The sequence below is a fragment of the Schistocerca cancellata genome, chromosome 3 (genome assembly GCF_023864275.1).
Source record: "Schistocerca cancellata isolate TAMUIC-IGC-003103 chromosome 3, iqSchCanc2.1, whole genome shotgun sequence".
Taxonomy (NCBI): domain Eukaryota; kingdom Metazoa; phylum Arthropoda; class Insecta; order Orthoptera; family Acrididae; genus Schistocerca; species Schistocerca cancellata.
Genome location: NC_064628.1, coordinates 591,159,503 through 591,174,910, shown reverse-complemented (window position 1 = coordinate 591,174,910; position 15,408 = coordinate 591,159,503). Strand labels below are relative to the sequence as shown.

The window sequence follows — 15,408 nt, the reverse complement described above, 5'->3', positions numbered from 1 at the left end:
GTTGTGAGCGAGACTGCCTCAGGAGAGGATACAACGTCTTCAAGGGGAGCCGGAGGTGCCTATGCTGCTCATGTTAAAATCACTAAGTTTGAGGAACATTTATGAATAAACTACCAAATAGAAAAATTTGAATTTTTTTTTACATATAGAGTGGTTTAGTATTGCAGTTATGACAGAGGGATTTTGGAGTATCTTTTCTAGTTTCCTTCCAATTATTTTTTTTATTAATGACCCAAATTTTATTACAAATAATTGCTTTATAATTAAACTGAAATGAAACTACTCAACATATTGCCAAATGGCTGTGTTACAATGTAAGTTTGACCACTAGGAGTGCTGTATAAAAATTTCATCTCTCTAGCTTTAGTGGATTTTGAGAAAATGTTCCTTATATTCGAAAAATTCTAATTTACGGGAAATGGCTATCAAAGTTTCTCAATACATTCCTGCACTATAGGATGGATTATCAGGGTCTTCTTCTTCATCCTTCAAAAGCTTCCTCTTCTGTCTTCTTTTCTGGCCTGTTGTTCCATCATACTTCATTTGCCTTTCTCTTCTTTCTGCTCCTCTTATCCTTTCTCTGTCAATATTTCTTAGTGCTCGTACAGTGTTCACCCCAGCTGTAAATCCTAATGCCTTCAGAACTTCACACTTGACACTGTTCCCTTGGTTGTAGGTTGCTATTGCATCATAAATGCCAAAGTGCAGTGTTTTTATGCTTACAAACACCCTTTTAGGAATCACTTTCCAAATCAAATTGTTTACGCTCTCATTAGGATTCTGCGTCTTTCCGTGTAGACATTTGTGTAACAATTCTGGCTGTGCTAAGTCATGAAAAATTGGTTTTATTGCATTTATCACAGCTGCTGGCAAACCATGTTTGTGATCATAGTCCTTTTTTGCATTATATTTGCACCAGGAATCTTTTGGGCACAGGCTGTGTTGAGGGTATTCATTGGAAGAGGCAGTATGAAGGAACAATGCCCACTCTGCTTCTCGCATGTCACTAACATTACTAGTATTTTGCCTTATAGCATACTCATAGTATCTCTGTAGACGTTCAATCACCTCATCAGTAAGCCTGCCTCTCTCTCCTATTGTCTTTCCATCACTGAGCTTACTTGAACCCAAAGTTTGTTTGAGCCTTCGAAGCCGTGCACCCATACGCTTTTGCACATGCCCAATGCATTCCAACTTTTCAACTACAAATTCATTTCCATATGGTTTCAGTTCCTCTATAGTCTTGGAACCTTTGGAGTCACCATCCCCAAGGTAGTATTTGCTAGAAGATGTCACAGGGCTACGGCCGGCCATGTGTTGCTTAGCAGAAGAACGCACTGTTCCAGTTATTGTAGTATCGCAACTTGGTATTAGTGTTAATTTTCTTTTCCCTACATTCTTCCTCTTCTTATATACACAGTTACTAAAACGTGGCATCGTAACCAGAACAACGCTTTACACAAGAAGTATAATACTACCAACAACAGGCGCAACACTGAACTAATTCGAAACGTTAAACAGCAAAGAGACGATGTTCCGCGCTCTTTGCGCTTCATTTGTCACAGAAAACAATGTAGCCAACCCTTGCACACTCGCTGTATGCGTAACAGGCCGAGAAAATCCCAAGCAGTTCGCCAGGAAGTCACGAGAGAGTGTTAGATGCTTTCAGCGGCCGCCAGTTCCTCTGCAGGCGTGGGGGAAAATGGTAAGAACTTCACTTCTAGGGCGAGTAGAACAATAATTCAAAGTTTACATTAAAGACAAATGTTCCAATTAATTTTCGGTAGAAAAAAAATCGTAATTTTTTGGATTTGACCACCTCCGGCTCCTCTTAAAACATTGTTCCTAACAGAACAGTGCATCCACCCAGGCCAGAGTGGGTGCAGTGTCATACTGTTAAGTGGGCTCTTACTGCCAAATACTTAGTAAATTTGTTTTGATTATGTAATCAAGGAAGTAACACCACATAACCCCGCAACCCGTGAAGCGTCATTTCGTTTCCTCCTCCCCTTCTGCGTGCCCAACTTTTTTCAGGCAGTGTATGTGACCACATGTTTAAACACATCTGAAGGTAGTCACTATGGACCGAAATCGACGGTCTGACGAAAAAAAAAAAAAAAGGTTCAAATGGCTCTGAGCACTATGGGACTTAACATCTGAGTTCATCAGTCCCCTAAAACTTAGAACTACTTAAACCTAACTAACCTAAGGACATCACACACATCCATGCCCGAGGCAGGATTCGAACCTGCGACAGTAGCAGCAGCGCGGTTCCGGACTGAAGCGCCTAGAACCGCTCGGCCACAACAGCCGCTGGTCTGACGACAGTTTCTGAGATCATAGAGTGGAAGTAAAGAAACACACTTTAGTATCTACTCTTTATATCAAAGATATCTCAAGGTATGAATACTTTTCTTTGGATACATTTATGAGTACGACAGTTTTCTTCGATACTACTTATGAGTCCTGTTTCCCATCTGTTCGCAAAGTTTGTTCAGCTGTTAACTGATAACGCGCAGACATGCCCAATTTGTTATCGTAGTTACGATTACACATAGTAAGACACAAAAGGACACCTCCAATCGAAAAATTCGCCGCAGGAAGCGAGTAAAGCGGTGGTAGACTGTCTTAGCATCAGTATCGAAATAAATCTATTTCAGTTCTTCGTGGTTAGGGAAAGTAACCACCTACAGTCCGTATTAGGGAAACTTAACAACTGTCGTCTGAAACTACAGGATGTATCAAAAAGGATCATCCATTGCCACGTCTATATTTCTGAAACTAATAAACATATACCATGAATTTTGTTTTTTGATTAACGGGAAACTCAAAAAGTTTTTTTTTCATACCTTTTCATAGGTATGAATACTTTTCTTTGGATACATTTATGAGTACGACAGTTTTCTTCGATACTACTTATGAGTCCTGTTTCCCATCTGTTCGCAAAGTTTGTTCAGCTGTTAACTGATAAAGCGCAGACATGCCCAATTTGTTATCGTAGTTACGATTACACATAGTAATACACAAAAGGACACTTGAGATGCACGGCATATGTCAATGCGGTATTCAAACTGCTCCCACACTGCACCGAGCATGTCTTGAGTTACAGCTTCCACAGCTGCTGCTGTTATGCGATGTCTCAGTTCATTCATTGTTGTGCTAATGGAGGCCCATAAACAGTCTTTTAGAAACCCTCACAAAAGATAATCACATACAGTCAGTTCCGGTGACCTTGGAAGCCATTAATGTATGGCTGAATCATTTGGTCCAGTAATTCTTCGTTTTAAAAATTCTTGCACATCCAGAATCCAGATGCCAGTGTGGCGGTGCCCCATCGTAGTGATAAATGATGTTGCGCATCAGCCTCCAACTGTGGAAAAAGAAAGTTCTCAAACATATCGAGATATGTACTTCCTGTAACGGTGTTCGCGGCAAAGAAAAATGGACCATACACTTTTATCCGTGAAACTGCACAAAACACATTACATTTTGTAGATTCCCTCTCATGTTGTACAACTTCATGTGGTTGTTCCTTACCGCATATTCTCACATTATGACAGTTCACCTTCCCATTTCAATGGAATGTTGCCTCGTCACTAAACACTAAGTGAGGAAGGAAACTGACATTCTCCATCCTGCCAAGAACGAAATTACTGAACTCCATACGTTGTTGTTTGTCACCTTAACGAATATCTTACAGTAGCCGAATTTTGTATAGACGGACATCGAAGGGCATGTTGAGCTGTCGAGCTGCACAGCTAACGATTTCTGCGGACTCCCTGTGAAACTATGGCGGATGCATTCGACGTCTGTATCGGAGACTCAGCGACAGCCCGGCGATTTGCCTTTACACAAACAAATTGTTTCTCGGAATTGTTCATGCCATCGTCTAATGCTCTGTGCTGTAAGAGGATCCATAGCATAACTAGTATGGGAGTCACAATGAACAGTTATTACTGATGCGCACTGCGCAAAACGTAGAAAACACAATGCTTTCTGTTGTCCCGACACCATTTCTACTAGTACTGAAGTGAGTGCACACGGCTATTACCGAGCGGGAACCATGTAAAACTCGAGAGTTTCCTGTTTCAACAGTACGTTGTTCACGCACATATCTCAAATAACACAACAGTTACGATTTATTAAAAATCGGATGATTCTTTTTGATACGCCCTGTATTTAAGAAAACATTTGCCGAAGAGCATGGAACTAGTCCTCCAAGTTAGCTTCATCTCCAATTTAGCTGTACGCAGGAGATAACAGACCAGCCTCCGCAGTGGAGGTCACACGCTAGTACATTACCATTCCGTTTGAATCCTGGTAGTGAAACCAGTTTTTGTCACCAGACTTTGCCCGGCGATGGGAGCAAAGTAATGGCAGACATGTCCGACAGAACAAAATAAATAAATATATAAAATAAAAAATATCCGCCCACTATTTCCCATTTGTTTACGTTAGAGATGTTACTGCATTTCGTTACAATTTTCTAGCTTAGCGACTTCTTTATATACAACAGAGTCATTCACAAACAGCCTCATGTAGTTTCCAGTGTTAACCATATACAGGGTGTTTCACAATGAATATACGAGTGTTAGGCCTTGTAGTACATATTACATTCACCTTACAATTATAAATAATACACCAAATGAAAAACACAAACAGTTTTTCTTACGATTATTCAGTGTGAACACCAATCACACATCGAGTCGATAGGCGAGTTGTTCCGAAACCTTGATCAACGTGTCAGGAGTAACTGTTGCAATAACACTGTTTCTAAAGTCGGATAGATCAGCTGGTATCGGAGGCACATACACATGATCGCTTCAGATCGTGTGTGAACATGAAGGTAATGCATACAATGATGTGTTAACAGGCCCCTTGCGCCCAGGCCACCGGTCGGATACAACATCGTTTAATCAGTCGTGTAATGAGTTATGCCAGTGAGGAGGCGCAACATCTTGCTCCCAAATAAAGATGTGTTGTTCAGCTTTCTTTTCATTGAGGCACTGGCCTCAGCTGAAATCAAAAAAAGAAACACCGGTTACAGTTGATTCATCGAAAAAGAAAGGCGCATAAACTTTCCGCGGGGATATTTCTTGGGGCTAAGCGTGACAGACTCGCACTCGTTCAACACGTTTTTCAGTCACTCTTTGTATTCCATACTCTTCCCATTGCGCACAGGTATACAAACAAAACTGTTTGAATTGCTTTTTAATTTGGTGTATTATTTACAATTCAAAGTTCAACGTAATAAACGCCACAACGCCTTTAAACCGGTATGTTCATTTTGAAACACCCTGTATTTTACGGTCAGTAAACACTTAGTTGGTGTAAACTCGATGCTATTTTTACGTCTGAAAAGTTCTCTCCGTTAAGAAGACATGCTGTATCTATTTACTAGGAGCTTTTCAGTCGAATCAAGAATCTGTTCGTACGGTTTATCAACTGGCGACAGTGCGTAACCACATCCAACGCATTGCAGAAATCATAACACATTGGCTCTCCCGCTAACAATGGGCACTTTTATCTGCTGCCTTCCGCGCCTCGTTGACGAACAGAGTGTACACCACATTAAACTTGTTGACTAACTGGTTCAGACAAGTTGATGCGTCACAAACACCAAATCGATTACAATAGGGAATTTCACAAGAGGCTGTTCTCGCTTTGTCCCTCGCATGAAACCCCAAGGACTCGAAACTGTCAGCAGTTTCTGTTCACTACTACACAAAGGGGTAATCTTTTCTCCATAACACGCTCACTGCCAATTTTAACTAGGGTCATTTGTAGGAACTAGAAACAGAACGTCACTCTATGGTATATCGACACAAAAACTGCACAGCGAAAAAAAATTAAAACCTCGCAATAGGCTAGAAAAGTTATGGCATATTTTTTAAGGATGAGTACTGTATTATTATATTGCTTCTCCAGAATAGTGGAAACGAAAAATTCAACTCGTTCTATAGAGGCACTTTTAAAATTGACAATGCGTTTAATTCCTAGTGGTATACTGAAACTACTGTTGCAAAAATGACAACGGAAGGCCGTAAAGTCACGCGCTACCATGGAAGAGCAAAGACGAGTAATACACACATCAGGTGGTGGACCAGATTGCTGTACACATCAGTACCTCTAGTACACAATAGCACGTCCTCTTGCATTGTTGCACGCCTTTATTCGTCGTGGCATACTATCCACAAGTTCATCAAGGCACTGTTAGTCCAGATTGTCCCACTCCTCAATGGCGATTCGGCGTAGATCCCTCGTAGTGGTTGGTGGATCACGTCGTCCATAAACAGCCCTTTTTAATCTATCCCAGGCATTTTCGATAGGGTTCATGTCTGGAGAACATGCTGGCCAGTCTAGTAGAGCGATGTCGTTATCCTGGAGGAAGTCGTTCACACGATGTGCACGATGGGGGTGCGAGTTGTCGTTCATGAAGGCCTCGCCAACATGCTGCCGATATGGTTGTACTATCGATCGGAGGATGGCATTCACGTATCGTACAGCCGTTACGGCGCCTTCCACGACCACCAGCGGCGTACGTCGGCCCCACATGATGCCACCCCCAAAACAGCAGGGAACCTCCACCTTGCTGGACAGAGTGTACACCACATTAAACTTGTTGACTAACTGGTTCAGACAAGTTGATGCGTCACAAACACCAAATCGATTACAATAGGGAATTTCACAAGAGGCTGGAGGCTGTTCTCGCTTTGTCCCTCGCATGAAAGCCCAAAGACTCGGTCAGGGTTGCCTCCAAACATGTCTCCGACAATTGTCTGGTTGAAGGCATATGCGACACTAATCAGTGAAGAAAACGTGATGCCAATACTGAGTGGTCCATTCGGCATGCTGTTGGGTCCATCTGTACCACGTTGCACGGTGTCGTGGTTACAAAGATGAACCTCGCCATGGACGACGGGAGTGAAGTTGCGCATCGTGCAGCCTATTGCGCGCAGTTTGAGTCGAAACACGACGTCTTGTGGCCGCACGAAAAGCGTTATTCAACATGGTGGCGTTGCTGTCAGGGTTCCTCCGAGCCATAATACGTAGGTAGCGGGCATCCAGTGCAGTAGTAGCCCTCGGGAGACCTGAGCGGGGCATGTCATGGACAGTTCCTGTCTCTTGTATCTCCTCCATGTCCGAACCACATCGCTTTAGTCCACTCCGAGACGCCTGGACACCTCCCTTGTTGAAACCCCTTCCTGGCACCAAGTAACAATGAGGACACGATCGAGCCGCGGTATTGACTGTCTGGGCATCGTTCAACTACGCACAACAGGAGCCGTGTACATCCTTCCTGGTGGAATGACTGGAACTGATCGGCTGTCGGACCCCCTCCGTCTAATAGGCGCTGCTCATGCATGGTTGTTTACATCTTTGGGCGGTTTGAGTGACATCTCTGAACAGTCAAAGGGACTGTGTCTGTGATACAATATCCACAGTCAACGTCTGTCTTCTGGAGTTCTGGTAACCGGGGTGATGCAAAACATTTTTTGATGTGTGTACTTAATAGTAAACGAGGTGTGTAGGATAGCCAAAAGTCGCTAAATAGGGCACGCTTTCCAGTTGTTCTGCAAAGCGGGAAACATCAGGAAATTATCTCCTATTGAATCTGATTGTCTTGTTCTGTCAAGCGCCGACGGAAAATGATGTTAAACGTTGTAAAGCCGGTGACTCACTACAGAGGCAGCATTCATGGCGCATCCCAGACCCTGTTCCTTTGGTTTCCACCTTTTGCGTACGGTGAAAGATGATTTTCGAGGACATCAGCAAAGCATCAGCTTGCGACGATATGGTCGTGCAAACAGAAGGTGGGAGTCTGCAGCATAGGATCTGCTGGTTTCAAAAAGAAGTCACGTCGCAGTCGTGCTGATATCCTATGGACAAACTAGCAGGGAGAATATTTACGCAGAACTGGGACTGTGGTTTGTCTACTATACGACGACGATTCTTCTTTGCGTGAATCGTTCAACGGCATTAAGTAATATTGATCTAGAGAGTAAAATGTGGTATCAAGCAAGAATGTCTTTAATTTTTAAACAGAGACATAATATTTCTTGTGTCTTTGACATTATTTGGTACTGAATTGTAAATTTTACGACCAGAGTGCTCGACCCTCTCTGTATAAAGTAACAACGCTTCAACTCAGAGTGGATAACATGTTTCCTTCTACTGTTCTGGTCATGGTGCTGGCATTTCGTTTCGAGCTAAGCAAGATTATTTATGACCATAGTAGGTCGCGAGTGGTGCAAGAAATAATTGGTGAATGTTCGAGCTAGGTGCCGCATTTTGACACAGAGAGATGCAATCCCGTATAGCCCAAAATTGGGAACTTCACTTTTCGAGTACGTGACGAAGATAGAAATATTGTCCAACGATCAGGACTCCGATTTTATTTCAAATTTCAGGGGACCTTCAATTGTGCGCCAAACTGTTTGTACTGTCAGGGGATAATAATCCGTTGTCACAGAACAAACTTTTGAAATAAATAATTTTCATCAAACTTATCTCTTCTTTGCAGGGGACGGTTAATTACCGCCAACTTTACGCCGCTTGCTTTTTTTGCCAACTAGAAGTGAACATTTATTGGGCAAAGCGACGTATGTCTGACCACTTTCTGATAATAATCAAACTAATAATAATAATATTATTATTTTAATCTGCCACCACCCCAACAGAAGATACAGCCGCAAATGGAGCACAGAATATGGAAAACGAAATTTAGAACTGGCAGTTGCCATCACGGTTTGATGAAAACTGTTCCGTGGAAATAGCATTGGCCCAAATTATACATAAACACTTGCAATTCCTGCCAAACTAATTCTGTGTTGCAAAGTATTACAGCATGCAATCATCACCTGCACTACATAGTAGTTCAAATACTCTGGTAAAACTTAGCCTCTTTAAACTGAATACTTACGTATCTGAAACGTTAGCGAAGATGCCTCTTGCAGGAACAATAGAGGATCGTTAAAATTCATTTGAGTTACTGACCATACCGATGTTAAGTGTCGCAGTTTATTAACAGTTCTGTTAATAAGTGTTAATGGGTCAATATCCCAGCGGCATAAAATTTCACTGCACGCGACGATTTATTGTTCCGGCAGTTGCGTCGGTCTCCGTCTAGTCTGCAAAGCGTACACGAGCATTCAGACCACGGAGAGCGAGCTGAATAGCCTGCGCTGGGTTTCGTGCCGCTTGGACGTGTGCCAACAGGGAGCTGTTGGAATTCAGCAAACGAGATACTTGTCACCGCCGTGCTGCAATCTCTGCAAAAGGCTTTAAAAGCGGTTTGCAGCACAACGGGAACTACTACAGATTCCTGGCGAACTGTTGTTACCGATATATGCAACATAACTGCGCGGAAATGACTGTCCTTTAAAGTATGCTCCCATGCCATAACGTACATCGCTGTAATAAAGTTAGAAGTAGGAGACTACTCGTTTTGCGACTGACCTTACGTATGGCGTATGGAAGACAAATAACGCAGAAACAGAAAGTGAGTACGTGCGTGAGCCTACAATCTCTTTATCAAAAGTGTAACGCTATGTCGAGCACTGCCCCTCGATATTTAATCCACAGAGTACAGTACACTACATTAAGCAGAGAACCTGGGACTACATGAATTTTTAAGTCTACTAATATCCCTATCGTTCTTGTGGTCCTTAACGAAACCAACGAAAAAGGTAGCAGAACAGATTTTCAGCGAGTATGGAATGCTAATTCATCAAATTGACACAAACTTTAGCGAGAGGAACGTCTACTTCCATGTATGCCCCCTAACCTCTCAGCAATACATACGCAGTGACTTAACATATCAAACTTTACCTATACAGCCGCGCGGGATTAGCCGAGCGGTCTTGGGCGCTGCAGTCATGGACTGTGCGGCTGGTCCCGGCGGAGGTTCGAGTCCTCCCCTGGGCATGGGTGTGTGTGATTGTCCCTAGGATAATTTAGGTTAAGTAGTGTGTAAGCTTATGTACTGATGACCTTACCAGTTATATCCCCATAAGATTTCTCACACACAAAATTTAGCTACACATTTCCGAAATTATTCGACTACCCCCTTCCAGCCAAGTTGACGCAGATGTTAAACACTATCAGTAGTGGTCAATAATCTTCTGAGATAAAAATAAAATTAAGAAAAATAAAAAACACCCGCCATCCACACTAATTTTAGGAAAAGACGGAAAACCTGAAACATAATGGCCGAAGTCGAATCTGGCTGCTCCACAATTTGAGTCCAGTGTCAGAACTTGTGCGACGCCACCGATGGAACAGGAAACATGGATTTTTTTGGTGGTGTTGGTACAGATATATTTAAGCAACAGTATTTCATTAACAAAGCATGTTTTGTGCTGCTTGGAAGGAAATAAAAGAAAGTTAGAGTTTACCGTCCCGCTGACGACGAAGTCTGGCAGGAGTAAAGCTGTGAGTACCGGGCGTGAGTCGTGCTTCGGTAGCTCAGATCGTAGAGCACTTGCCCGCGAAAGGCAAAGGTCCCGAGTTCGAGTCTCGGTCGGGCACACAGTTTTAATCTGCCAGAAAGTTTTCAGTTCTTACGTACTTTTTCGCAGTGAATCACGCACTCATTCAAATAAACTATACGACTAAAAAAATAAAAAAATAAAGGCCTCACCACGAAGGAATTATCCGAATACGACGGAAATCGGTAGACGTAATGTACATGTACAGACAAAAACATGACTACAACTTCAGAAAATTTAACGGCTTTATTCGAGAGAAAGAGCTACACAAATTGAACGATTCAATAAGGCGTTGGTCTACCTCTGGTCGTCGTCGTTGTTGTTGTTTTTGTTTTGTTTTTGTTTTTGTTTTTGTTTTTGTTGTTGTTGTTGTTGTTGCGGTCTTCAGTCCTGAGACTGGTTTGATGCAGCTCTCCTTGCTACTCTATTCTGTGCAAGGTTCTTCACCTCCCAGCACCTATTGCAACCGACATCCTTCTGAATTTGTTTAGTGTATTCCTCTCTTTGTCTCCCTCTCCGATTTTTACCCTCCGCGCAGCCCTCCAGTACTAAATTGGTGATCCCTGGATGCCTCAGAATATGCCCTACCAACCGATTCCTTCTTCTAATCAAGTTGTGCCACAAATTTTTCTTCTCTCCAATTCTATTCAATACCTCCTCATTAGTTATGTGATCTACCCATCTAATTTTCAGCATTCTTCTGTAGCATCAAATTTCGAAAGCTTCTATTCTCTTCTTGTCTAACTATTTATCGTCCACGTTTCACATCCATACATGGCTACACTCCAAACAAATACTTTCCGAAACCACTTCCTGACACTTAAATCTAGACTCGATGTTAACAAATTTCTCTTCTTCAGAAACGCTTTCCTTGCCATTGCCAGTCCACATTTTATATCCTCTCTACTAATCAGTTATTTTTCTCTCCAAACAGCAAAACTCCTTTACTACATGAAGTGTCTCACTTCCTAATCTAATTTCCGCAGCATCACCCGATTTAATTCGACTACATTCCATTATCCTCGTTTTGCTTTTGTTGATGTTCATCTTATATCCCTCTTTCAAGCTGGCCGGAGTGGCCGTGCGGTTCTAGGTGCTACAGTCTGGAGCCGAGCGACTGCTCCGGTCGCAGGTTCGAATCCTGGTTCGGACATGGATGTGTATGATGTCCTTAGGTTAGTTAGGTTTAATTAGTTCTGTTCTAGGCGACTGATGACCTCAGAAGTTAAGTCGCATAGTGCTCAGAGCCATTTGAACCATTTTGATCCTCCTTTCAAGACACTGTCCATTCCGTTCAACTGCTCTTCCAGGTCCTTTGCTGTCTCTGACAGAATTACAATGTCATCGGCGAACCTCAAAGCTTTTATTCTTCTCCATGGATTTTAATTCCTACTCCAAATTTTTCTTTTGTTTCCTTTACTGCTTGCTCAATATACAGATTGAATAACATCGGGGATAGGCTACAACTCTGTCTCACTCCGTTCCCGACCACTGCTTTCCTTTCTTGCCCCTCGACTCTTATAACTGCCATCTGGTTTCTGTAAAAATTGTAAATAGCCTTTCGCTCCCTAATTTTACCCCTGCCACCTTCAGAATTTGAAAGAGAGTATTCCAATCAACAATGTCAAAAGCTTTCTGTAAGTCTATAAATGCTAGAAACGTAGGCTTCCCTTTCCTTAATCTCGTTGTGCAAGCTTTTATTCACCTTGGCACTGAATGACATAGTTGTTGGGTATCGTTCCAAGGGATATCACGCCAAATTCTGTCCCACTGGCGTCTTAAAGTGTCAAAAATCCCGAGCTGGTTGGACGGTCCTGCCCATAACACTCCAATCGTTCTCAATTGGGGACAGAACTGGCGACCTTGCTGGCCAAGGTAGAGATTGGCAAGCACGAAGAGAGGCAGTAGAAACTCTGGCCGTGTAAGGACGGAAATTATCTGATTAAAACGTAAGTCCAGGATGGTTTGCCTTGAAGGGCGTAGACGTACCCTGTGTTGTAAGGGTGCCGCGGATGACAACCAAAGGGTTCCTGCTATGAAATGAAATGGCATCTCAGACCAACAATTCTGGTTGTCTGGCCGTCGACAAGTCAGACTGGTATCCCCACCGTTCTCCGGTGTGTCTAAAGACTCGTCTTCGGCCTGGAATCTCACTGACTGGAGTAGAATTGTCTTCAGTGATGAACCCGCTTCGAATTAAACTCCCATTGCGTCTGGAGAAGCTCCGGACAGCGGAGGTATACCAACACCATTGTCGCCCGCCATACGGTCCGACAATCAGGAGTCTATACTAAGTTGGTATCTGTTCTTTCGGACATGTCCGAAAGAACAGATACCATCTGTGACCATGAAGCTCGTTAGAATGAAATTGCAATGAAATGAACACCCTTAGCTGCTTACAGGCGTTGACATACGTCAACGGGGACAGATGAAAAGGTTTTCCCCGACCGGGACTCGAACCCGGGATCTCCTGCTTACATGGCAGACGCTCTATCCATCTGGGCCACCGAAGACACAGAGGCTAGCGCGACTGGAGGGATTTATCTCTGGCACGCCTCCCGCGAAACCAACATTCTCAACGTATTGTCCCGCACTACATTCGTAGTGCCCCCGCCCATTATACTCATTCCTCGCGGCGCGTTGCCGATTCCCGTAAGAGTCCGGGCACTATTTGTGCATTCGCACAGAAGAAGATGGTCAAGTGGCTGGTGAGCCTTATATATATATATATATATATATATATACTAAGATGGTATCTGTTTTTTTTCGGACATGTCCATTTTATTGTCTTATAGAGTGTCCATTCGGATTGCGCGACATGCATTTGTCACACGTTTCTGCAACGTCTGCATGTTGTCGACACATTTGAGCATATACCAATGCCTTTAAATGGTCTCACAACCAGAAATCAAACAGATTCAGGTTCGGTGAATGGGGAGACCATGCTACGGAACCTCTTCGACCAATCCATTCCTCATTAATCGTTGCAGTTAGGTAACGCCGCACGATCCGTACAAAATGCGGGTGGTGTGGGCTTGTGCACAAACAACAGTCATTGTCCTTCTGCCAGGGTAACGTTCTTCTGTAGCGTCGGTAATTCATAGCACAGAAATCGACAATACGCAGCACCTGTTAATGTGTGAAGTGTGTGATCCTATCAGTCTGTCACCGAAAATTCCTACCCATACTCTGATACTGAAACGATTCTGACGTTCCATTTCCACGACTGCTCGAGGATTTGCGTCTGCTCAAACGTGCGTATTGTGGTGATTTACTATGCCATCTCTTTTGAGCCTTGACTCATAACTACCAGTTTGCCACAAGCTAAATGGCCCATATCTCAACAGGTACTGATTTCCGGACATTATCAATATAGCAACATTTCGAACTAGCTTTGATCAAACTCGCTCTTCTAGGAATACGTCACACTTTTTTCTTTAAACATACTGTGTATGGGCGACTTCTTTCTGCTGACTTCAGTCTGAAGACTGATTTTAGGTGCCACTCTCTACATCTACATTTACATCTACATTTATACTCCGCAAGCCACCCAACGGTGTGTGGCGGAGGGCACTTTACGTGCCACTGTCATTATCTCCCTTTCCTGTTCCAGTCGCGTATGGTTCGCGGGAAGAACGACTGTCTGAAAGCCTCTGTGCGCGCTCTAATCTAATTTTACATTCGTGATCTCCTCGGGAGGTATAAGTAGGGGGAAGCAATATATTCGATACCTCATCCAGAAACGCACCCTCTCGAAACCTGGCGAGCAAGCTACACCGCGATGCAGAGCGCCTCTCTTGCAGGGTCTGCCACTTGAGTTTGTTAAACATCTCCGTAACGCTATCACGGTTACCAAATAACCCTGTGACGAAACGCGCCGCTCTTCTTTGGATCTTCTCTATCTCCTCCGTCAACCCGATCTGGTACGGATCCCACACTGATGAGCAATACTCAAGTATAGGTCGAACGAGTGTTTTGTAAGCCACCTCCTTTGTTGATGGACTACATTTTCTAAGGACTCTCCCAATGAATCTCAACCTGGTACCCGCCTTACCTTAATTTTATATGATCATTCCACTTCAAATCGTTCCGCACGCATACTCCCAGATATTTTACAGAAGTAACTGCTACCAGTGTTTGTTCCGCTATCATATAATCATACAATAAAGGATCCTTCTTTCTATGTATTCGCAATACATTACATTTGTCTATGTTAAGGGTCAGTTGCCACTCCCTGCACCAAGTGCCTATCCGCTGCAGATCTTCCTGCATTTCGCTACAATTTTCTAATGCTGCAACTTCTCTGTATACTACAGCATCATCCGCGAAAAGCCGCATGGAACTTCCGACACTATCTACTAGGTCATTTATATATATTGTGAAAAGCAATGGTCCCATAACACTCCCCTGTGGCACGCCAGAGGTTACTTTAACGTCTGTAGATGTCTCTCCATTGAGAACAACATGCTGTGTTCTGTTTGCTAAAAACTCTTCAATCCAGCCACACAGCTGGTCTGATATTCCGTAGGCTCTTACTTTGTTTATCAGGCGACAGTGCGGAACTGTATCGAACGCCTTCCGGAAGTCAAGGAAAATGGCATCTACCTGGGAGCCTGCATCTAATATTTTCTGGGTCTCATGAACAAATAAAGCGAGTTGGGTTTCACACGATCGCTGTTTCCGGAATCCATGTTGATTCCTACATAGTAGATTCTGAGTTTCCAAAAACGACATGATACTCGAGCAAAAGACATGTTCTAAAATTCTACAACAGATCGACGTCAGAGAGATAGGTCTATAGTTTTGCGCATCTGCTCGACGACCCTTCTTGAAGACTGGGACTACCTGTGCTCTTTTCCAATCATTTGGAACCTTCTGTTCCTCTAGAGACTTGCGGTACACGGCTGTTAGAAGGGGG

General features: G+C 43.3%; 1 protein-coding gene and 1 non-coding gene across 3 annotated transcripts in view; both read right to left on the bottom strand.

Annotated features, from left to right (window-relative positions):
• The window catches only part of LOC126175455 (SNF-related serine/threonine-protein kinase), a 334,265-nt gene that overhangs the window by 105,724 nt on the left and 213,133 nt on the right, over nt 1-15,408 (bottom strand). The gene's annotated exons all lie outside the window — the stretch shown is intronic.
• Nucleotides 12,930-13,003, bottom strand: Trnat-ugu (transfer RNA threonine (anticodon UGU)). The gene has a single exon. It is a non-coding gene; the product is annotated as a tRNA-Thr (tRNA).